The following is a 24,097-nucleotide window of genomic DNA, read 5'->3' on the forward strand; positions in this document are numbered from 1 at the left end:
TTCGTAGTTGAATGACTGTTTTGATCACCATTAATCAACCAATAACGTTCTGTTTCAGACTGAAGGAGATGCCGACATGGTTACCGTGAGACAGTCAAAACTTTAATAAGATTTTTGTGCTTTGCATGTGATGAAATTTCATCATTTTACAGACTGGATCTTAAGAGTGCGATTAAAAGCTCAGTGCAGCCGTTGTTAAATTTAACATTAACAGGCAATTGTCGCCGTTTATCACAGGAACGCCCGAACCGGTTCTCCGATGAAGATGAAAGTAACGCAACGAGGAACATCTGATACGACACGAAAGGCATCGGGCTATGACAAAAATCCCCACCGTTTTGCTTTTCCAAAATAAAGGGTGTGACATTTATTCTCTGAAAATAGAAACAGTCTGGTCTCACTCACTACAGTAATCTCTCTGTCACAGCGAACCAGCTCTCCTACTGCGAGTGTGACCTCCCTTCGGGCCTTTCGGGGGCTTGTCTCAAGATGAATTGTGATTTCCGTGAAGCCAATGTTCCATTCCTTTATATGATTCATGTGCCTGATTTCCGACTGGAGGGTAAATGGTGAAATATCAGCCCTGCTCAGCCGGCAATGATCACGGTACATTTTCTTGCAGACAAAACACACATTGAAACCCTGGAATTTTGATACGATGAATCCTGAGGAAAAATAAAATAAGGACTCGAATCATCAAACTTTTGCGCCAACCGATTGCGCCACCGAGTCAGGTGGAAAAATCATCCGCTAAATCAGTAATTCACTGAGCTAAACCTTGAGGCTGCAGTGACCAATATAACAGCTGTCGACTGTCAGTTTACTTTTACAAAATCAAGAGTTGAAACTTGCAGGAGTGAAAATCCAACAAGCCGGTCTTCACTCTTAAAGCAGCAACTGTGAAGTTAAGAGAAACGTGCCGGAGAAATACTCGATTTCAGCGCGGTGACACTGGGCCAGAGTAAAGCTCAGTTAATATGATCGCCGAGTGGCCAGAGGGTGGATTTGGAATTCCTGAGCGACCGCACTGTGAATTTTCCAGATCTGCTTGGAGCACCAATCCCTTCAATTCATCACTTACAGGGACAATTCGATTCTCGGTTTCTTTTCCCTGAGCTTGGCGAGATCTTAAAAATTGAAAGCGACCAATATCAGAGCGAACCTCGTCACCGACATGCTCACAGATACAGAGCGGCCACACTCTGCTTCAGTGAGATGAAAGCCCAGAGCGGTTTCAAGGTCGAATGCAATGAAAGTGCAGGTCATTGAGGTGCCTTTAAATTCCTGATTCTTTGAACTGAACTTCTTCCGAAAGTGCTTGAGATTCAGGTGGAGTGATTTGGGGATTTATTTTTCTCTTTGCAAAGTTTGAACCGCACGTCAAGATCAAAAGTCTAGGGTTAAATTAGGGATTCTCCAGGGTATGAACCTCGAATCGAGAATTATACCCCGAACTCAACGAGCCCAGAAACAAGAACGTGTTACGGACACATTCTATGAGAGGGCTGTCTGTATAATGAAAAGGCATTTTTGAAGAGACTTCCTGATCAGTTCCGTGTTGGCTCCTGCACAAAACACAAACACCATACTGTGCGTTTTTCCTTCCAAAATTCACTGAACACCATGAATTAAACAAAGGCACTGCTGGGAGTTGAACCCAGGATCTCTTGTTTCCTGGACAAGTGCTTTAACCAACTGAGCCACAGAGCCAAGTCATGGGAGCATTTCCCACCTCCTCTCATTAATATCTATCAGCTACACGTCACATTCTGTTGTGGGTTCAGACTGTTTGATCTTTGTCTGTTTCACTTGCCCGTTTCCCTGTGAATCCCGATACTGACTGCGTTTCAGGCTGTGTTTATCTTTCTGTGTCCATCAGTGCTTTGATACACGAATGAATATTTGTGCTGTGTTTGTTACTTTAAATAAATTCGGGATGGACAATTCTCGCTCTGACACTGAAGAACTAATTGAGCAAATTTCACAGTGAAGAGTTGTTTATTGTGGTGCTGAAACGAAAAAAAAATCGTAAAAGGTGCAAAGAGGGAAAACGAGGAAAAACTTGTCAGTGAAATTAAGGACAACTTTCAAGGTTTTTACACGTATATTAAGAGAAAGAAGGGTGACGAAGAGTAATGTGGGCCCTTAAAGATGGATAGGGGTGATATTGTAATTGAAATTCAAGAAATGGCAGACTTGCTAAATACTCACAGAAAATCATGAGGATAATGTACCAGAGGCACGAGGAAAACTGAAAATAAATCAAGGGGATTCAGTGTAAGTAAAATAATGGTATTGGAGAAAATAATTAGATTAAGATAGACAAATCTCCAGGGCCTGATGTTTACCATCCCAAGGGACTGAGGGGAATAGGTGAGGAAATTGTACATGCTTTCGTCATGATCGTTCAAAAGTCTCTTGATTCAGGAATTGTTCCATGGATTGAAAAAATTGCCAATGTCATTCCGTTTTATACGAAGGGTAGGAGAGATAAAGCAGGAAATTATAGACCTATTAGTCTGACGTCTGTTGTGGGGAAGTTACCAGTATTCATTATTAGGGAAAGAATGACTGAGCACTTGGATAAACCTGAATTGATCAGAGAGAGCCAGCATGGATTTGTAAAGTGTAAGTCAAGTCTAACAAAACTAGTTGACCTTTTTGAAGATGTAACTAATGTGGTAAATGATGGAGTGTCTATGGGGGTTATGTGTATATTGACTTCCAGAGGCATTCGATAAGGTTTAACATCAGAGACTGTTAACAGAAATGAGAACATGTGGAATTCAAAGCAACCGATTGACATGGGGAGGGAGTTGGTTTGGAGTTGGGGACAGAGAGTAGGGTTAATAGGTATGTACTCAAATTGACAGGATTTGATTAGTGGTGTCCCCCAGGGATCTGCATAAATGAGGCAGATAAAGGAACAGAGAGCGGTATATCCAGGTTTGTCGACGACACCAAGTTTGGCGCAGTGAGTAGTGTAGATGGGAGCATAAAGTTATAAAAGGAAATTGATAGATTCAGTGAGTTGGTAAAACTGTGTCAGATGGAGCTTACATAGAATTACATCGAATGTACATCACAGAAACAGGCAATTCGGCCCAACTGGACTATACCGGTGTTTATGCTGCAGACGAGCCTCCTCCAACCCCTCTTCATCTAACCCGATGAGCAAACCTGAATATTCCTTTCTCCTCCATGTGTTTATCCAGCTTCACCGTAAATGCATCCATGCGATTCGCCTTAACTGCTCCGTGTGGGAGCGAGCTGCACATTCTAACGACTCTCTGGATAAATATGTTTCTCTTGAATGCCAGATTGGATTTATTGATGACTATTATATTCATGGCCCGAAGTTTTGACGTCCCCACTCCCAAAAGTACAAACACCTTATCGACATCTGACCGATCAAACCCTTGCATAATCTTAAAGTCCTGTATCAGGTCACCCTCAGCCTTCTCTTTTCTCGACAAAAGAGCCCCAGAGTGTTCAAAGTTTCAATCTGGGGAAGTGTGAGGCCATCCACTTTGGCCCGAAGCAAGATAAATCAGAGTATTTTCAAAATGGTGAGAAGCCAGGAACTGTGGGTGAGCAGAGATACTTCGGGAAATCACGAAGAGTTGGCAGACAGGTGCAAAAAATAATTAAAATGGCTAATGGAATGTCGGCCTTTATCTCAAGGGAACTGGAATTCAAAAGGGTGGAATTTATGTTACAATTCTATAAACTCTGTTGAGGCCACATTTAGAGCACGGCATTCAGTCCTGGGCACCAGACCTCAGGAAGGATATATTGGCCGTGGAGGGGATGCAGCGCAGAAAGACCAGAATGATACCGGGGCTAAAATGTTTAAATTATGAGGACAGGTTGCATGGTCAAGGTTTGTATTTCCTCATGTATAGAGGATTAAGTGGTGATGTAATTCAGGTGTTGAAGGTGATTCAATGATCCAATGGTGGGTGTGTGAGTTGGTGCTGAATCGGTCCCCTTCAGTGAAGAGAGGGTCAGCGGGCGCCTGACAGACACGGCTCGGAACGGGACTCGCTTCTCTCCGGCGGCAGCGGCTGGTTTTCGAGATCTCTCTGTCTGCTGCTGTTACTCCGCCTCCCGCACTCTGGGAGAACCGCGGAGGTCGGTCCTCATTTTTCTCTTGTGGATCCGGCTCCATCCGTTTACTGTTGACGGGAGTGCGTCTGATACCAAGTCAGTCAGAAGCGGGTGCAAATCACAACATAGGCACAGGCCCAAGGACTGGGGACTGGTTTGATATTGGGTCCTTTTTAAGGGACCGGCTGTAGAATGTTTGTATAATAATAATGATCAGAATTAACTTTGATACAATGAAGTTTTTTGCAGTTATTTCCCATTTCCACCCTCACCAGTTTTATACAGTAACAGGTAACAACGTTTGAGGGATGTGATGTCCAGTGTTGGTGGAATCAGTGTAATTTAACTTGATACATTGAAGAATCTCTTGTCTATCCCAGGCTCTTACCTTAGGTTTAGACCCTCACCTAGTTTAAAATTGGTCACTCACTGATATAAATAAACCAGTAACAACCCCGAAACCTCAGCGGGGACATTTGTTCCGATACTTCGTGACGGTCCCAATTTCCACGGAAATTCTCAATCAGCAAATCCCAGAGGCTGTTTCGGGTTTGACAAACTGTGAGATTGTTTTAAAAGCCGGAAAGAGGGAAAAACTGGTGGTTGATATGAAGTGTTATACATTATCTCTTTCTGTTTCAGATTTACAATTTCTCTTTGTGTGTTACTGACAGGAGAGGCTATAACGGAGCCCAGTGACTGGGTAACGAGCTGCACTGAGTCATTGGCCTGTGTTACAGACCGGCTCGTTGGACCTGCTCATTTCGTGAACTCGCTGGTGTCTCAGCACGTGTGATGACTGAGTGAATCTCTTCCCACACACAGAGCAGGTGAAAAGTCTCTCCCCAGTGTGAGTGCGTCGATGTCTCAGCAGTTCGTTTCTGATTTTAAATCTCTTCCCACAGTCAGAACATTTTAAGGTCTCTCAGTGTGAACTTGCTGGTGTTTCAGCAGGGTGGATGACCAAGTGAATCCCTTCCCACACACTGAGCAGGTGAACGGCCCCTCTCCAGTGTGAGTGCGTTGGTGTGTCAGCAGATTAAATTTGCTTTTAAACCTCTTCTCACAGTCAGAACATTTAAAAGGCCTCTCCCCAGTGTGAACTCGCTGGTGTGTCAGAAGCTCAGATGACCGAGTGAATCCCTTCTCACACACAGAGAAGATGAACGGCCTCTCCCCAGTGTGACTGTGTCGATGAGTTTCCAGCTCTGAAGGGTAATTGAATCCCTTCCCACAGTCCCCACATTTCCACGGTTTCTCCATGGTCCGGGTGTCCTTGTGTCTCTCCAGGTTGGACGATCAGTTGAAACCTCGTCCACACACAGAACACGTGTACGGTTTCTCCCCGCTGTGAACGGTGCGATGTTTTTTCAGGCTGTGTAACTGGTTAAAGCTCTTTCCACAGTCAGTGCACTGGAACACTCTCACTCGGGTGTGTGTGTCTCGGTGCTTTTCCACTCACACTGATGTTTGAAATCTTCTCCCACGGATAGAACAGACAAACATTTCTCCTTCAACATTCAAAGGCCGATGATATTCAGGTCCTGATGAATCGAGTGACTCTGTCAGATCTTGACGTGATCTTTGGTTTGAGTTTCCCTCTGCAAATCCTCCCCTGTTAAAGGAGTTTATAAAAGTTATCACTGTAATTACAGGATAGAAATTCAGATCAGATAGCTCTACTTTCTATGGAACATTATTTCCTCTCTCATTCCTCAAAGCTGTAAATCCCCGTCCCACACACTCTCCCTCCTCCCTGTGCTGAAATCCAAACCCATCGCATCATCTTTCAGTGGCCCGAAACCATGAGTGAAAGGGTGAGAGAGTGAGTGAGTGTGAGAGCAGCAGTGGGCTCGGTGTGGAGAATGAAGTGGGGCAGGTGGAGCATGTTTCAGTGGGGCAGCAGTGATCATAATCTCATTAGGTTTAGAACAGTTATGGAAAAGGAGAGGGGACAGTCAAATGTGAAAATTCTTAACTGGAGGAGGGCTAATTCCAGTGAGTTAAAAAGGGATCTTGTCCAGGTGGATTGGAATCAAAAATTGAACAGTGGGAGGCCTTCAAGGAGGAGTGGGTTTGGGTACAGAGTGGACAGATTCCCACGAGGAGGAAACGAACAGCATCCAAAGCTCGAGCTCCCTGGATGACTGAAGATATCGAGATCACCATTTCTCCTTCATTGACAGACGCTCCCTGACCGATTCCCATTTCTCCTTCATTGACAGACGCTCCCTGACCGATCAACATTTCTCCTTCATTTACAGACGCTCCCCGACCGATCACAATTTCTCCTTCATTTACAGACGCTCCCTGACCAATCACAATTTCTCCTTCATTTACAGACACTCCCTGACCGATCCCCATTTCTCCTTCATTTACAGACGCTCCCTGACCGATCACCATTTCTACTTCATTTACAGACGCTCCCTGACCGATCCCCATTTCCCCTTCATTTCCCGGCGGGTAGTGAGGGGGGGATAATGTTCACTGTTTTATATTCGGGTCTGGGGCCGCACTCGGGGTTTGTAAAGCCTGAGCCTGGGCCTGAGCCCGGACCCGGGCCCCGGGGTTTATTGAGCCTCTTGCTCCGATCCTCTGACCTGCACCGAACGCGCTCCTCCCGCAGCCTCGACTGGCCGCGCATGCTCAGGACACACTGACCGATAATGAGTCACTCCTGCGCCTGCGCGCTGGGCTCCACAGATTCAGATAGGGCACAATCTGAACCGCGCTGCATGCTGGGTGATACAGCCGCCATTGATGCTCTTAATATCAGGCCGAAAAACAAAAACATTGGAAGCAGATAATTCAAGTGTTTAATTTATTTTCTAAATAATTCAATCGTTCAATTCATTTCATAAATAATTGAATAGTTCAATTCATTAAATAATCAATTGTTTAATTTATTACATAAACAATTAGTGTTTCATTTATCATAGAAATAATTCAATGAATTATTTATAATAAATGAAACACTTGATTATTTATATAATAAATGAAACACTTGATTATTTATATAATAAATGAAACACTTGATTATTTATATAAATGAAACACTTGATTATTCATATAAATGAAACACTTGATTATTTATATAATAAATGAAACACTTGATTATTTATATAATAAATGAAACACTTGATTATTTATATAATAAATGAAACACTTGATTATTTATATAATAAATGAAACACTTGATTATTTATATAATAAATGAAACACTTGATTATTTATATAATAAATGAAACACTTGATTATTTATATAATAAATGAAACACTTGATTATTTATATAATAAATAACGTTTTGAAATTCTTCATTCAATAAATTAAATAATGGAATATTAATATGATTAAATAAACACTTGAATCTTTGTATGATAAGTTAAACCTGTGAATTAATTATATAATTTAAACACGACCTCTTTATATAATAATTTTAACACTTGGATTATTTATATAATAAATTAAACAATTGATTTTTTATATAATAAATTAGACATGCATTATTATATAATAAATTAAACTATTGAATTATTTGGATACTTAATTTATGAAAATAATTCAATAGTTTAATTTAACAACTGACGTAGTTATGTAAGAAATTAAACAATTGATTATTTATATAATGAATTAAACTATGAATTATTTATATAATAAATGAAACAGTTGAATTATTTAGATAATAAATGAAACAGTTGAATTATTTAAATAATAAATTAAACAAATGAAGTATTTACGTAATAAATTATACACTTGAATGCTTCATATAATAAATTAAACACTTGTTTATTTGTATAATAAATTCACAAATTGAATTATTTATACAATAAATTAAACAACGGAGACTATTTATTTCGTAAATTATACACTTCAATTATTATATAATTAAACTACTGAATTATTTATCAAATATATCAATTTAATTATTCATATAATAAATTAAACAATTCAATAATTTACATAAAAATTAAACACTTGAATTATTTATAAAATATTAAACAATTGAACTATTTACATAATAAATTTAGCTATTGAATTTTTTATACAATAAATTAAACTCTTGGTTATTTACAGAATAAATTAATCAATCAAATAATTTAAACTATTGAATTCTCTTTATAATAAATGAAACATTTGAAGTATTCATATAATAAATTAAACACTTGAGAACAATTTAATTATTGATATAATAAAATAAGCAATTCATTATTTATTTAATGAATTAAACTATTGAGTTATTTATATTACATTTTAAACTTTTCAATTATTTATATAATAAATGAAGCCAGCTTGGACAAAATGGAGGCAAGCGCAGAGTCCGTCTTGGACAAAATGGCGGCAGGCGCGGCCACTATCTTGGAAAAAATGGCAGCAAGCACGGCCGCCATCTTGGAAAACATGGCGGCAGGCGCAGCCGCCATCTTGGATAATATGGCGGCAAGCACGGCCACCATCTGGGGAAAAATGGCCGCCGCCGCCATCTTATCAGATGGCGGCAAGCGGCCGACAGAGTGTCCCCAGTGATCCCGCAGTGACCCCAGAATGTCCCAGTGACCCCAGAATGTGCCAGGGATCCCAGCGTGCACCCAGTCAGCCCAGAGTGAGGCCAGGGTGCAGCCGGGGATCCCAGAGCGGCGGCCTTTGCGTTTGGGCCACCACAACAACCACCACCACAACTGTACTGTACGTGTACAGCACAGAGTGGGTAAAAGGGAACGATTCACTCCTGTCTGGTACTGTACGGCCCGTGTGTGTCTCAGTATCAGCTCCTGTACGTGTACAGTACACAGTGGGTAAAAGGGAACAATTCACTCCTGTCTGGTACTGTACGGCCCGTGTGTGACTCAGTGTGAGCTCCTGTACATGTGCAGCACACAGTGGGTAAAAGGGAAGGATTCACTCCTGTCTGGTACTGTACGGCCCGTGTGTGCCTCAGTGTGAGGTCCTGTACATGTACAGCACACGGTGGGTAAAAGGGAACGATTCATTGAGAGATTGCAATGTTGAGTGCAACGGTTATTTGAGGGGTTCAGTCCCTAAACGGGCTGTGTTTTGACAGACACTTTTTCCAGTAAGGAGTTGAGTTTAGTTTAGGGAGGTGGGTACAATCCGTGTCTGGGACTCACTGGCCCTGTGAAATATTGAATTTTGCTCACAATATGGTGTGTTTGGATTAATAGGGGACAAGGTTCAACTGCACTGGGCTGGATTGTTTTTATAAATCTCTCATTGACTGGGTCTTTCAGACCAGGATGGGAGCTGCTTCTCTCTCTCTCTCTCTGTAAACACCATGAGGCAGTGAAACACTCTCTGACAAACTGTTCACAGGAACCAACCCATCAGACATGGGGAATAGACAAATACCTGGGACTGGAAATGAGCCTCCCACCAACAGAGCAGAGAGAAGGAGGAAATCATCACACCTTCAAGATCTGGATCGGTTTTGTCATTGGAGCAGGTTCTGGTTAATTTTACTGCTTCAAAGTTATGTTATGGGACCAGTGAGACTGAGAGATACACACACACACACACACACACAGACTGTACAGTCAGGAGACACGTGTCCCTTGCACAGACATTGGGTTTGAATTGAGCTGAGCTGTGCCACAAATGAATATGGGATTAAAATCTCAAATTCCAATCAGTTTGCTCCCGAGCTTCCCCATGTGTCTGTGTGGTTCCATTACAATACAATTTCACATGGGGGCCCAAAATGGCTTCGGAATTAACACGATTTCTTTCTGAGTTGTCAGTGACCTTTTCAAAAATTAAACTTCAAACTAAGAAAACATTTGGAGGCAGTTTTCACATTTCGGCTCTCTGCGTGCTGCAGGACGCTCCCTGAAAGAGCTTTTAATTTCAATTAAGACCCCAGATATGTCACATTGTCAGCCTCTGAAGAATAGTTTGATCCACTTTGTGTTATTTCTGAAAAGTTGCACTTGTAATGAACGAAGGGAGGAATTTGGGCTCGAACAGATGGTGATATTCTGGCATGACGGAGCTGGGCAGAGATGAGCGATTTGGTCCACAGCATTCCTGCCCTCCCCACCATCTAATTTAACTTATATTTTTGTATTGCTAGAAACAGCATGTAAGGGGTTAACTCCTGATACCATATAAAGTTTGTTACTGTGTGTCTCAGTGTCAGCTCCTGTACATGTACAGCACATGGTGGGTTAAAGGGAACGATTCACTCCTGTCTGGTACTGTACGGCCCGTGTGTGTCTCAGTGTCAAAGGTGTGAGAGGCCGAGACAGAGAGAGGGTGACAGAGAGAGAGAGAGAGAGAGAGACAGAGATTGCGAAAAACACAGCGGGAGAGTGGGAGATAGGCAGAGAGACAGCGAGGTGGACAGATAGGTCGTGAGAAAAACAGAGAGAGAGAGAGAAAGAGAGCGAGGGGAAGAGAGAGAGAGAGAAAAAAAGTCAGAGAGAGAGGGGAAGAGAGGCCGAGAGAGAGAAAGGGGGATAGAGAGAGAGAGAGGGGGATAGAGAGAGAGTGGAGGAGAGAGAGAGAGAGAGAATGATGGAGAGAGAGATAGAAAGAGAGCGAGAGAGAGACAGAGAAAAAGGCAAAGACAGGGCGAGAGAGGCAGAGAGAGAGAGACAGAGAGAGGGGTAAAGAGGCAGAGGGAGAGAGAGGGACAGAGAGAGAAGGGGAGAGAGGCAGAGAGAGAGAGAGAGGCAGAGACAGAAAAAGACAGAGAGTGGGGGGAGAGAGAGAGAATAACAGAGGGAGGCAGAGAGATAGAGAGAGAGAAAGAGAGAGAGAGAAAATGACAGAGAGGGGAGAGAGGCAGAGAAAGACAGAGGAACAGAGAGCGAGAGAAAAAGACAGAGAGGGGGAGAGAGTGTTAGGGGGGTCTCCTGCCAGAAAGTGGGACGTGAGTCAGTGAGGGTCCTGCAGGGTGTTTGGGTGATGTGCCTGTCATGGTTGAATAGCTGCCAGTGTGTGTGACCTATGAGTTGTGGGTGTGCGGCTTGCAACAGTGGTAATGTGTGAGGGTGAGAGGAAGCATCTGATTGAAAGAGTTTATTGGTGGGTGGGAGATGGGGGGCCCCCCCTTGCTGGTGAGAAGCCATTAAACAGCCCAGAGAGGCCTGGCTGCTCGCAGGAATCGGGTAAATCACCAGGCAGGACCAATCCACTCTCTGCCTCTCTCTCGCCCTGTCTCCATCTTTTTTTCTCTCTCTCTCTGCCTCTCACCCCCTCTCTCTCTGTCCCTCTCTTTCTGTTGTCTTTCCGAATTTCTCTTGTTAGGAAAGTACTCAGGTACGGTACGGCCCGTGTGTGTCTCAGTGTCAGCTCCTGCACATGTACAGTACACAGTGGGTAAAAGGGAACGATTCACTCCTGTCTGGTATTGTACGGCCCGTGTGTGTCTCAGTGCCAGAGGGTGTGAGAGGCCGAGAGAGAGGGGGAGAGAGAGAGAAATGGACAGAGAGAGAGAGGGGGAGAGAGAGAGAGAGAGAGAGAGAGAAGGACAGAGAGAGAGAAAAAGACAGAGGGAGAGGGGGAGATAGGCAGCGAGAAAGCGAGGGGGACAGATAGATAGAGAGTAAAACAGAGAGAGAGAGGGGGAAGAGAGAGAGAGAGAGAAAAGGTCAGAGAGAGGAGGAGAGGCTGAGAGAGGGAGGGACAGAGAGAGTGGAGGAGAGAGGCAGAGAGAGAGAGAGAATGATGGAGAGAGGGATATAGAGAGAAAAAGACAGAGAGAGAGGGATAGAGAGAGAGAAAAGGACGGAGAGACGGGGAGAGAGGCAGAGAGAGAGAGACACACAGAGTAAGAGAGAAACAGAGAGAGAGGGGGAAAGAGGCAGAGGGAGAGAGAGGGACAGAGAGACAGAGAAAAAGAGAGAGAGAGAGAGAGACACAGAGGAAGAGGGGGAAAGAGGCAGAGAGAGAGAGAGCGAAAACGACAGAGGATGGGGGAGAGACAGAGAATAAGACAGAGAGAGAGGCAGAGAGAGATAGAGAGAGAGAGAAAAAGGCAGAGAGAGGAAGAGAGGCAGCGAAAGAGAGGGGAAGAGAGAGAGACAGAGTGAGAGCGGGAGCGAGGCAGAGAGAGGGGGGGTGAGAGAGAGGGGGGGAGAGACACAGAGAGAGAGAAAAAGACAGAGTGGGAGGGGTGAGAGAGAAAGAGAGAGGGGTGAGAGGGACAGAGAGAGAGAAAAAGACAGAGAGAGAGACAGAGAGAGAGGGGCAAAGAGGCAGAGGGAGAGAGAGGGACAGAGAGACAGAGAAAAAGATAGAGAGAGAGAGAGAGAGAGAGAGAGAGAAAAAGACAGAGAGGGGAGAGAGGCAGCGAAAGAGAGAGAGAGAGAGACAGGGGGAGAGAGATAGGGACAGAGAGAGGAAGAGCGGCAGAGAGAGGGGGGGGAGAGAGAGAGGGGGACAGGTGGAGAGAAAAAGAAAGAGAGAGATGGGGACAGAGAGAGAGGGATGGATAGAGGGGGGAACAGAGAGAGAGAGAGGGACTCCCTGCAAGAAAACGGGACGTGTGTCGGTGAGGGACCTGGTGGTTGTTTGGGTGATGTGCCTGTCATGGTTGAATAGCTGCCAGTGTGTGTGACCTGTGGGTTGTGGGTGTGCAGCTTGCAACATTGGTAATGTGTGAGGGTGAGAGGAAGCATCTGATTGAAAGAGTTTATTGGTGGGTGGGAGATGGGGGCCCCCTTTGCTGGTGAGAAGCCATTAAACAGCCCAGAGAGGCCTGGCTGCTCGCGGGAATCGGGTAAATCACCAGGCAGGACCAATCCACTCTCTGCCTCTCTACCACACTCTCTGCCCCTCTCTCTCTTCTTCTTTCTCTCTGTCCCCCTCTCTCCTTCTGCCTCTCGCCTCCTCTCTCTCTCACCCTCTCTGTCTTTCTCTCTCTGACTCTCTCCCCGCTCTGCCTTTTTCTCTCTCTCTCTCTGCCTCTCGCCCCCTCTCTCTCTTGTCTTTCTGAATTTCTCTTGATTGAAAAGTACTCAGGTACGGTACGGCCCGTGTGTGTCTCAGTGTTAGCTCCTGTACATGTACAGCACACAGTGGGTAAAAGGGAACGATTCACCGAGAGATTGCAATGTTGACTGTAACGGTTATTTGAGGGGTTCAGTTCCTAAACGGGCTGTGTTTTGACAGACACTTTTTACAGTAAGGAGTTGAGTTTAGGGAGGTGGGTACAATCCGTGTCTGGGACTCACTGGCCCTGTGAAATATTGAATTTTGCTCACAATATGGTGTGTTTGGATTAATGGGGGACAAGGTTTAACTGCACTGGGCTGGATTGTTTATAAATCTCTCATTGACTGGGTCTTTCAGACCAGGATGGGAGCTGCTTATCTCTCTCTCTGTAAATTCTAAACAATTTTACAACACCAAGTTATAGTCCAACAAATTTATTTTAAATTCCACAAGCTTTCGGAGGCTTCCTCCTTCCTCAGGTGAACGGTGTGGAAAAAAACTGTAAACACCCTGAGGCACTCTCTGTAAACACCCTGAGGCAGTGAAACACTCTCTGACAAACTGTTCACAGGAACCAACCCATCAGACATGGGGAATATACAAATACCTGGGACTGGAAATGAGCCTCCCACCAACAGAGCAGAGAGAAGGAGGAAATCATCACACCTTCAAGATCTGGATCGGTTTTAGCCATGATGTGGAGATGCCGGTGATGGACTGGGGTTGACAATTGTAAACAATTTTACAACACCAAGTTATAGTCCAACGATTTTATTTGAAATTTACAAGCTTTCGGAGGCTTCCTCCTTCCTCAGGTAAATGTCAGGAACTCCTCGAAGCCTACGCATTTATAAATCACAGAACAATACATGGTGATTACAGGTAGTCTTTGCAACTGCCCGTTGCCAAGGCAATCACAGTGTTCAGACAGAGAGGTGTTACCTACAGAGCCCCCGAATATACAGTCAACACAAAAAAAACAGAAAAAAAAAAGAGAGGCAGAAACATCCGGAAGGCAGAGAAAGCCAGCATATGACCCGTTATATTAAAAACAGATAGCTTTTGTTCGCTGGTGGGGTGACGTGTCGCGTGACATGAACCCAAGATCCCGGTTGAGGCCGTCCTCATGGGTGCGGATCGGTTTTGTCTTTGGAGCAAGTTCTGGTTAATTTTACTGCTTTAAAGTTATATTATGGGACCAGTGAGACTGAGACACAAACACACACACACACACAGACTGTACATGGTCCTTGTACAGACATTGGGTTTGAATTGAGCTGAGCTGTGCCACAAATGAATATGGGATTAAAATCTCAAATTCCAATCAGTTTGCTCCCGAGCTTCCCCATGTGTCTGTGTGGTTCCATTACAATACAATTTCACATGGGGGCCCAAAATGGCTTCAGAATTAACACTATTTCTTTCTGAGTTGTCGGTGACCTTTTCAAAAATTAAACTTCAAACTAAGAAAACATTTGGAGGCTGTTTTCACATTTGGGCTCTCTGCGTGCTGCAGAACGCTCCCTGAAAGAGCTTTTAATTTCAATTAAGACCCGAGATATGTCACATTGTCAGCCTCTGAATAATAGTTTGATCCACTTTGTGTTATTTCTGAAAAGTTGCACTTGCAATGAATGAAGGGAGGAATTTGGACTCGAACAGATGGTGATATTCAGTTGGACGGTCGGTCCTGAGGGAGCGCTGCACTGTCAGACGGTCAGTGTGTGTCTCAGTGTCAGCTCCTGTACAATGTAAACAATTTTACAACACCAAGTTATAGTCCAGCAATTTTATTTTAAATTCACAAGCTTTCGGAGGCTACCTCCTTCCTCAGGTGAACGATGCGGAAATCACCTGAGGAAGGAGGTAGCCTCCGAAAGCTTGTGAATTTAAAATAAAATTGCTGGACTATAACTTGGTGTTGTAAAATTGTTTACAATTGTCAACCCCAGTCCATCACCGGCATCTCCACATCATGACCTGTACAATGTCCCAGTGATCCTCCAGTGTCCCCAGAATGTCCCAGTGATCCCCCCAGTGTCCCCAGAATGTCCCAGTGATCCTCCAGTGTCCCTAGAATGTCCCAGTGATCCCCCAGTGTCCCCAGAATGTCCCAGTGTCCCCCAGAGTAACCCAGACATTACTCACGTGGCCCCCATCGGGTCCAGGCTGCGGTGAAGGTCTCAGTCAGTCAGTCCCCAGCGGTGAGAACGATTCTTGGCCCAGGATTCCTCCTCCTCCTTCTCACAAAATGTCTCTTTCTGGATCATCTCCTTGCAGCATTTCATCGAAAAGATTCCTGAGGAGGGAGAGAGAGAGAGAGAGGCAATTGATTAAAATACAAAAGCAAGGGATTAAAAAGACACAGCAAGAGCCCAGAACTCCCCCACACCCATTCCCACTCCCAGTTACACCGACAATCCCTCAGCACCAACACTGAGACACAAATCCCGATTACAAACCAGAGAATCTAAAAAGAGAGAAAAGTTGGGAGAGAGACAGAGGGAGAAATACACTCAGGACAGGCTGGAGGACCCCGGCAGACTGAGAGATTGTCCCCGCCCCTGGGGAGGGTTTGGGACGAGACACACGGCCATCCCCTACCCCCGGGGAGCTCCCTGCTTCAGCCTTTGAGATATTGGACTGAATCTCAATGTGTCTCCCTCAGGGACCTGTCCATTCTCATGTTAATCCAGGGACAGCCCAGGACAGGACTGGTTTGACCAGGAGACCTGTCTGCTGGAATGAGCCACATTTCAAGGACCTATTTTACTGATTTGAAACCCTCACAGCCTGTCTCCCCCTCTTCCCTCACCCCAAACCGAGTCCCCCCCACCCTCAGCCTGTCTCCCCCTCTTCCCTCACCCCAAACCGAGTCCCCCCCACCCTCAGCCTGTCTCCCCCTCTTCCCTCACCCCAAACCGAGTCCCCCCCACCCTCAGCCTGTCTCCCCCTCTTCCCTCACCCCAAACCGAGTCCCCCCACCCTCAGCCTGTCTCCCCCTCTTCCCTCACCCCAAACCGAGTCCCCCCCACCCTCAGCCTGTCTCCCCCTCTTCCCTCACCCCAAACCGAGTCCCCCCCACCCTCAGCCTGTCTCCCCCTCTTCCCTCACCCCAAACCGAGTCCCCCCACCCTCAGCCTGTCTCCCCCTCTTCCCTCACCCCAAACCGAGTCCCCCCACCCTCAGCCTGTCTCCCCCTCTTCCCTCACCCCAAACCGAGTCCCCCCCACCCTCAGCCTGTCTCCCCCTCTTCCCTCACCCCAAACCGAGTCCCCCCCACCCTCAGCCTGTCTCCCCCTCTTCCCTCACCCCAAACCGAGTCCCCCCACCCTCAGCCTGTCTCCCCCTCTTCCCTCACCCCAAACCGAGTCCCCCCCCACCCTCAGCCTGTCTCCCCCCTCCCCTCGTGACCCAAACACCCCGGGGACCTCCGTCACATCCCACCCTGCCCGGCGTCCACATTTAAAGAACTAAAGTTGGGCGGAATCTGCTCCGAATACACAAGGGCTGCAGAGCTGGAATGGCTGCTGTTTCTCAGACAGTGTTTGACCATTTCATTCTCTCTGTGTGTTTACTGTAAAGAGCTGTGGAGGGAGCAGGGACTCCATCTCATTCTCACCTCCCCGGGTCTGGATGGCAAACAGGTTCCGAGCTCAGGGCACAGCACCATTTCAAACACTCAAATCATCCAAAGGTTGAGAAACGAGATTTAACTGACAGGTTTCCAGCCTCTAATTGAAGTTTTAATATCGAAAACATTTTAATAAATAAAAATGCTGCAGAAAGGTGAATAGAGTGAGGGACAGAGAGAGAGAGAAAATGATCGGTTCGGTCAGACTCTCTCTGTTTAAATGAGATAGAAAAACAGAGAGAGAGGGGGAGAGAGAGAGGGACAGAGAGAGAGAGGGATGGAGAGAGGCCTCTCTGGGCTGTTTAATTGTTGTTACTTTAAACAGTGAGACTGAAATATTTCAGAGTACTTTTCAATCAAGAAAAATTCAGAGACAACAGAGAGAGAGAAAAGGACATAGAGAGAGGGGGAGAGGCAGAGAGAGAGAGAGAATGATGGAGAGAGAGATAGAGAGAGAAAAAGACAGAGAGAGCGGGAGAGAGCCAGAGGGAGAGAGAGAGGGATAGAGAGAGAGAAAAGGATAGAGAGACGGGGGAGAGAGGCAGAGAGAGAGAGAGAGAGACACACACACAGAAAGAGAGAAACAGAGAGAGAGGGGGAAAGAGGCAGAGACAGAGAGAGAGAGAGAGAGAGAGAAAGAAAATGACAGAGGGTGGGGTAGAGAGAGGGACAGGTGGAGAGAGAGAGAGAGAGACAGGTGGAGAGAGAGACAGGGACAGGTGGAGAGAGAGAGACAGGTGGAGAGAGAGAGACAGGTGGAGAGAGAGAGACAGGTGGAGAGAGAGGGACAGGTGGAGAGAGAGGGACAGGTAGAGAGAGAGGGACAGGTAGAGAGAGAGGGACAGGTAGAGAGAGAGGGACAGGTAGAGAGAGAGGGACAGGTAGAGAGAGAGAGAGAGACAGGTGGAGAGAGAGAGACAGGTGGAGAGAGAGAGAGACAGGTGTGGAGAGAGAGAGACAGGTGTGGAGAGAGAGGGACAGGTGTGGAGAGAGAGGGACAGGTGTGGAGAGAGAGGGAGAGAGAGACACAGGTGGAGAGAGAGAGAGAGAGAGAGAGACACAGGTGGAGAGAGAGAGAGAGAGAGAGAGACACAGGTGGAGAGAGAGAGAGAGAGAGAGAGAGACACAGGTGGAGAGAGAGAGAGGGAGAGAGACACAGGTGGAGAGAGAGAGAGACACAGGTGGAGAGAGAGAGAGGGACAGGTGGAGAGAGAGAGAGGGACAGGTGGAGAGAGAGAGAGGGACAGGTGGAGAGAGAGAGAGGGACAGGTGGAGAGAGAGAGAGAGGGACAGGTGGAGAGAGAGAGAGGGACAGGTGGAGAGAGAGAGAGGGACAGGTGGAGAGAGAGAGAGGGACAGGTGGAGAGAGAGAGAGGGACAGGTGGAGAGAGAGAGAGGGACAGGTGGAGAGAGAGAGAGGGACAGGTGGAGAGAGAGAGAGGGACAGGTGGAGAGAGAGAGAGGGACAGGTGGAGAGAGAGAGAGGGACAGGTAGAGAGAGAGGGACAGGTAGAGAGAGAGGGACAGGTGTGGAGAGAGAGGGACAGGTGTGGAGAGAGAGGGAGAGAGAGACACAGGTGGAGAGAGAGAGAGAGAGAGAGAGACACAGGTGGAGAGAGAGAGAGAGAGAGACACAGGTGGAGAGAGAGAGAGAGAGAGAGACACAGGTGGAGAGAGAGAGAGGGAGAGAGACACAGGTGGAGAGGGAGAGAGACACAGGTGGAGAGAGAGAGAGACACAGGTGGAGAGAGAGAGAGAGAGGGACAGGTGGAGAGAGAGAGAGGGACAGGTGGAGAGAGAGAGAGGGACAGGTGGAGAGAGAGAGAGGGACAGGTGGAGAGAGAGAGAGGGACAGGTGGAGAGAGAGAGAGGGACAGGTGTGGAGAGAGAGGGACAGGTGTGGAGAGAGAGGGACAGGTGTGGAGAGAGAGGGAGAGAGAGACACAGGTGGAGAGAGAGAGAGAGAGAGACACAGGTGGAGAGAGAGAGAGAGAGAGAGACACAGGTGGAGAGAGAGAGAGGGACAGGTGGAGAGAGAGAGAGGGACAGGTGGAGAGAGAGAGAGGGACAGGTGGAGAGAGAGAGAGGGACAGGTGGAGAGAGAGAGAGGGACAGGTGGAGAGAGAGAGAGGGACAGGTGGAGAGAGAGAGAGGGACAGGTGGAGAGAGAGAGAGGGACAGGTGGAGAGAGAGAGAGGGACAGGTGGAGAGAGAGAGAGGGACAGGTGGAGAGAGAGAGAGGGACAGGTGGAGAGAGAGAGAGGGACAGGTGGAGAGAGAGAGAGGGACAGGTGGAGAGAGAGAGAGGGACAGGTGGAGAGAGAGAGAGGGACAGGTGGAGAGAGAGAGAGGGACAGGTGGAGAGAGGGAGAGGGACAGGTGGAGAGAGGGAGAGGGACAGGTGGAGAGAGGGAGAGGGACAGGTGGAGAGATGGGGACAGAGAGAGATGGGGACAGAGAGAGAGAGGCAGAGAGAGAAAAAGACAGTGAGAGAGTTAAGGGAGAGAGGGAGAGACAGAGAGTGACAGAGAGAGGGGAGAGAGAGAGAGAGAGAGAGAGAGAGGGACTCCCTGCAAGAAAACGGGACGTGTGTCGGTGAGGGACCTGGTGGTTGTTTGGGTGATGTGCCTGTCATGGTTGAATAGGTGCCAGTGTGTGTGACCTGTGGGTTGTGGGTGTGCGGCTTGCAACAGTGGTAATGTGTGAGGGTGAGAGGAAGCATCTGATTGAAAGAGTTTATTGCGAGGTGGGAGTTGGGGGCCCCCCCCTTGCTGGTGAGAAGCCATTAAACAGCCCAGAGAGGCCTGGCAGCTCGCAGGAATCGGGTAAATCACCAGGCAGTACCAATCCACTCTCTGCCTCTCTCCCCATCTCTCTCTGTCCCCTTCTCTCCCTCTGCCTCTCACCTCCTCTCTCTCTCTCTCTCTCCCTCGCTCTCTCTGTCTTTTTCTCTCTCTCTCTCTCTCCTTCTCTCTCTCTGCCTCTCACCTCCTCTCTCTCTCTCTCTCTCCTTCTCTCTCTCTGCCTCTCACCTCCTCTCTCTCTCTCTCTCTCCCCGTCGCTCTCTCTGTCTTTTTCTTTTTCTCTCTCTCTCTCTCTGCCTCTCGCCCTCTCTCTCTGTCCTTTTCTCTCTCTCTGCCCCTCTCTCTCTGTTGTCTCTCTGAATTTCTCTTGATTGAAAAGTACTCAGGTACGGTACGGCCCGTGTGTGTCTCAGTGTCAGCTCCTGCACATGTACAGCACACAGTGGGTAAAAGGGAACGATTCACTCCTGTCTGGTACTGTACGGCCCGTGTGTGTCTCAGTGTCAGCTCCTGTACATGTACAGTACACAGTGGGTAAAAGGGAACGATTCACTGAGAGATTGCAATGTTGAGTGTAACGGTTATTTGAGGGGTCCAGTCCCAAAACGGGCTGTATTTTGACAGACACTTTTTACAGTAAGGAGTTGAGTTTAGTTTAGGGAGGTGGGTACAATCCGTGTCTGGGACTCACTGGCCCTGTGAAATATTGAATTTTGCTCACAATATGGTGTGTTTGGATTAATAGGGGACCAGGTTTAACTGCACTGGGCTGGATTGTTTTATTAATCTCTCATTGACTGGGTCCTTCAGACCAGGATGGGAGCTGCTTCTCTCTCTCTCTCTCTCTCTGTAAACACCCTGAGGCAGTGAAACACTCTCTGACAAACTGTTCACAGGAACCAACCCATCAGACATGGGGAATAGACAAATACCTGGGACTGGAAATGAGCCTCCCACCAACAGAGCAGAGAGAAGGAGGAAATCATCACACCTTCAAGATCTGGATCGGTTTTGTCTTTGGAGCAGGTTTTGGTTAATTTTACTGCTTTAAAGTTATGTTATGGGACCAGTGAGACTAAGACACACACACACACACACACACACACACACAGACTGTACAGTCAGGAGACACGTGTCCCTTGCACAGACATTGGGTTTGAATTGAGCTGAGCTGTGCCACAAATGAATATGGGATTAAAATCTCAAATTCCAATCAGTTTGCTCCCGAGCTTCCCCATGTGTCTGTGTGGTTCCATTACAATACAATTTCACATGGGGGCCCAAAATGGCTTCGGAATTAACACGATTTCTTTCTGAGTTGTCAGTGACCTTTTCAAAAATTAAACTTCAAACTATCAAAAATTAAACTTCAAACTAAGAAAACATTTGGAGGCTGTTTTCACATTTCGGCCCTCTGGGTGCTGCAGGACGCTCCCTGAAAGAGCTTTTAATTTCAATTAAGACCCGAGATATGTCACATTGTCAGCCTCTGAATAATAGTTTGATCCACTTTGTGTTATTTCTGAAAAGTTGCACTTGCAATGAACGAAGGGAGGAATTTGGGCTCGAGCAGATGGTGATATTCAGTTGGACGGTCGGTACTGAGAGAGCGCTGCACTGTCAGACGGTCAGTGTGTGTCTCAGAGTCAGCTCCTGTACAATGTCCCAGTGATCCTCCAGTGTCCCCAGAATGTCCCAGTGACCCCCCAGTGTCTCCAGAATGTCCCAGTGATCCCCCAGTGTCCCCAGAATGTCCCAGTGACCCCCCCAGTGTCCCCAGAATATCACAGTGATCCCCCAGTGTCATCCCAGTGTCCCCAGAATGTCCCAGTGATCCCCAGTATCCCCAGAATGTCCCAGTGATCCCCCAATGTCCCCTGAATATCCCAGTGATCCCAGAGTAACCCAGACATTACTCACGTGACCGCCATCGGGTCCAGGCTGCGGTGAAGGTCTCAGTCAGTCAGTCCCCAGCGGAGAGAACGATTCTTGGCCCAGGATTCCCCCTCATCCTCCTCCTTCTCACAAAATGTCTCTTTCTGGATCATCTCCTTGCAGCATTTCATTGAAAAGTTTCCTGAGGGGAGAGAGAGAGAGAGAGAGAGGGAATTGATTACAACACAAAAGCAAGGGATTAAAAAGGCACAGGAAGAGCCCAGAGCTTCCTCTCCTCCCACTCCCCCTCTCTCTCCCCCTCCCTCCCACTCCCTCTCCCAGTTACACCGACAATCCCTCAGCCCCAATACTGAAACACAAATCCCGGTTACAAACAAGAGAATCTGAAGAGAGAGAAAAGTTGGGAGAGAGACAGAGAGAGAAATACACTCAGGACAGGCTGGAGGACCCCGGCAGACTGAGAGATTGTCCCCGCCCCTGGGGAGGGTTTGGGACGAGACACACGGCCATCCCCTACCCCCGGGGAGCTCCCTGCATCAGCCTTTGAGATATTCTGTAAGGAATCTTACAACACCAGGTTATAGTCCAACAGTTTTATTTGAAAATCACAAGCTTTCGGAGGCTTTCTCCTTTGTCAGGTGAGTGTGGGATTCCATAGTCAGAGCACAATGCCTGGTGATTGCAGATAATCTTTCCAACTGCCCGTTGTCAAGGCAATCAAAGGATTCGAATAGTGTTCAGACAGAGAGACACGACATACGGGACTACTGAATATACTGATTGTCCCGTATGTAACGTCTCTCTGTCTGAACACGATTCAACTCCTTTGATTGCCTTGACAACGGGCAGTTGGAAAGATTATCTGTAATCACCAGGCATTGTGCTCTGACTATAAAGCGGTGCCTTTCATGGAATCCCACACTCACCTGACAAAGGAGAAAACCTCCGAGAGCTTGTGATTTTCAAATAAAACTGTTGGACTATAACCTGGTGTTGTAAGATTCCTGACATTTGTCCACCCCAGTCCATCACCGGCATCTCCACATCATTTGAGATATTAGACTGAATCTCAATGTGTCTCCCTCAGGGACCTGTCCATTCTCATGTTAATCCAGGGACAGCCCAGGGCAGGACTGGTTTGACCAGGAGACCTGTCTGTTGGAATGAGCCACATTTCAAGGACCTATTTTACTGATTTGAAACCCTCTCAGCCTGTCTCCCCCTCTTCCTCACCCCAAACCGAGTCCCCCCCACCCTCAGCCTGTCTCCCCCTCTTCCCTCACCCCAAACCGAGTCCCCCCCACCCTCAGCCTGTCTCCCCCTCTTCCCTCACCCCAAACCGAGTCCCCTCCACCCTCAGCCTGTCTCCCCCTCTTCCCTCACCCCAAACCGAGTCCCCCCCACCCTCAGCCTGTCTCCCCCTCTTCCCTCACCCCAAACCGAGTCCCCCCCACCCTCAGCCTGTCTCCCCCTCTTCCCTCACCCCAAACCGAGTCCCCTCCACCCTCAGCCTGTCTCCCCCTCTTCCCTCACCCCAAACCGAGTCCCCCCCACCCTCAGCCTGTCTCCCCCTCTTCCCTCACCCCAAACCGAGTCCCCCCACCCTCAGCCTGTCTCCCCCTCTTCCCTCACCCCAAACCGAGTCCCCCCACCCTCAGCCTGTCTCCCCCTCTTCCCTCACCCCAAACCGAGTCCCCCCCACCCTCAGCCTGTCTCCCCCCCTCCCCTCACCCAAAACCGAGTCCCCCCCACCCTCAGCCTGTCTCCCCCTCTTCCCTCACCCCAAACCGAGTCCCCCCCCACCCTCAGCCTGTCTCCCCCTCTTCCCTCACCCCAAACCGAGTCCCCCCCACCCTCAGCCTGTCTCCCCCCCTCCCCCCGTGACCCAAACACCCCGGGGACCTCCGTCACATCCCACCCTGCCCGGCGTCCACATTGAAAGAACTAAAGTTGGGGACAGGCCTCTCCCTCCATCCCATAATACCAGGCCGCCCATAGTAACGGTCGCTGGGCCTTGACCCGGAATCCGTTGCCCCTGGAAACCGCGCAGGAACCGAGCGACCCGAGAGCGGCCTCAGGCCCGACTCCCAGTCCCCGGCCTCAGGCCCCTCCCCGACTCCCAGTCCCCGGCCTCAGGCCCTCCCCGACTCCCAGTCCCCGGCCTCAGGCCCCTCCCCGACTCCCAGTCCCCGGCCTCAGGCCCCTCCCCGACTCCCAGTCCCCGGCCTCAGGCCCCTCCCCGACTCCCAGTCCCCGGCCTCAGGCCCTCCCCGACTCCCAGTCCCCGGCCTCAGGCCCCTCCCCGACTCCCAGTCCCCGGCCTCAGGCCCCTCCCCGACTCCCAGTCCCCGGCCTCAGGCCCCTCCCCGACTCCCAGTCCCCGGCCTCAGGCCCCTCCCCGACTCCCAGTCCCCGGCCTCAGGCCCCTCCCCGACTCCCAGTCCCCGGCCTCAGGCCCCTCCCCGACTCCCAGTCCCCGGCCTCAGGCCCCTCCCCGACTCCCAGTCCCCGGCCTCAGGCCCCTCCCCGACTCCCAGTCCCCGGCCTCAGGCCCCTCCCCGACTCCCAGTCCCCGGCCTCAGGCCCCTCCCCGACTCCCAGTCCCCGGCCTCAGGCCCCTCCCCGACTCCCAGTCCCCGGCCTCAGGCCCCTCCCCGACTCCCAGTCCCCGGCCTCAGGCCCCTCCCCGACTCCCAGTCC

General features: G+C 48.4%; 1 protein-coding gene, 1 long non-coding RNA gene and 1 other non-coding gene across 5 annotated transcripts in view; 1 reads left to right on the plus strand and 2 right to left on the minus strand.

Annotated features, from left to right (window-relative positions):
• LOC137312006 (uncharacterized) lies at positions 1-23,562 on the minus strand. Of its 3 annotated transcripts, XR_010960641.1 has the most exons (5): positions 23,382-23,561; positions 21,422-21,578; positions 15,212-15,362; positions 3,181-5,725; positions 1-665 (listed from the first exon to the last, which is right to left on the minus strand). It is a non-coding gene; the product is annotated as an uncharacterized lncRNA (long non-coding RNA). The 3 variants fall into 3 exon arrangements; XR_010960639.1 differs by lacking the exon at positions 1-665 and having other exon boundaries at positions 1,980-5,725; positions 23,382-23,562; XR_010960640.1 differs by lacking the exons at positions 1-665; positions 23,382-23,561 and adding an exon at positions 22,385-22,614 and having other exon boundaries at positions 1,980-5,725.
• The window catches only part of LOC137312007 (zinc finger protein 585A-like), a 237,209-nt gene that overhangs the window by 55,771 nt on the left and 157,341 nt on the right, over positions 1-24,097 (plus strand). The gene's annotated exons all lie outside the window — the stretch shown is intronic.
• On the minus strand, positions 1,637-1,710 carry trnap-agg (transfer RNA proline (anticodon AGG)). Its single transcript has one exon. It is a non-coding gene; the product is annotated as a tRNA-Pro (tRNA).

This window comes from Heptranchias perlo, unplaced genomic scaffold, assembly GCF_035084215.1.
Source record: "Heptranchias perlo isolate sHepPer1 unplaced genomic scaffold, sHepPer1.hap1 HAP1_SCAFFOLD_391, whole genome shotgun sequence".
NCBI lineage: Eukaryota > Metazoa > Chordata > Chondrichthyes > Hexanchiformes > Hexanchidae > Heptranchias > Heptranchias perlo.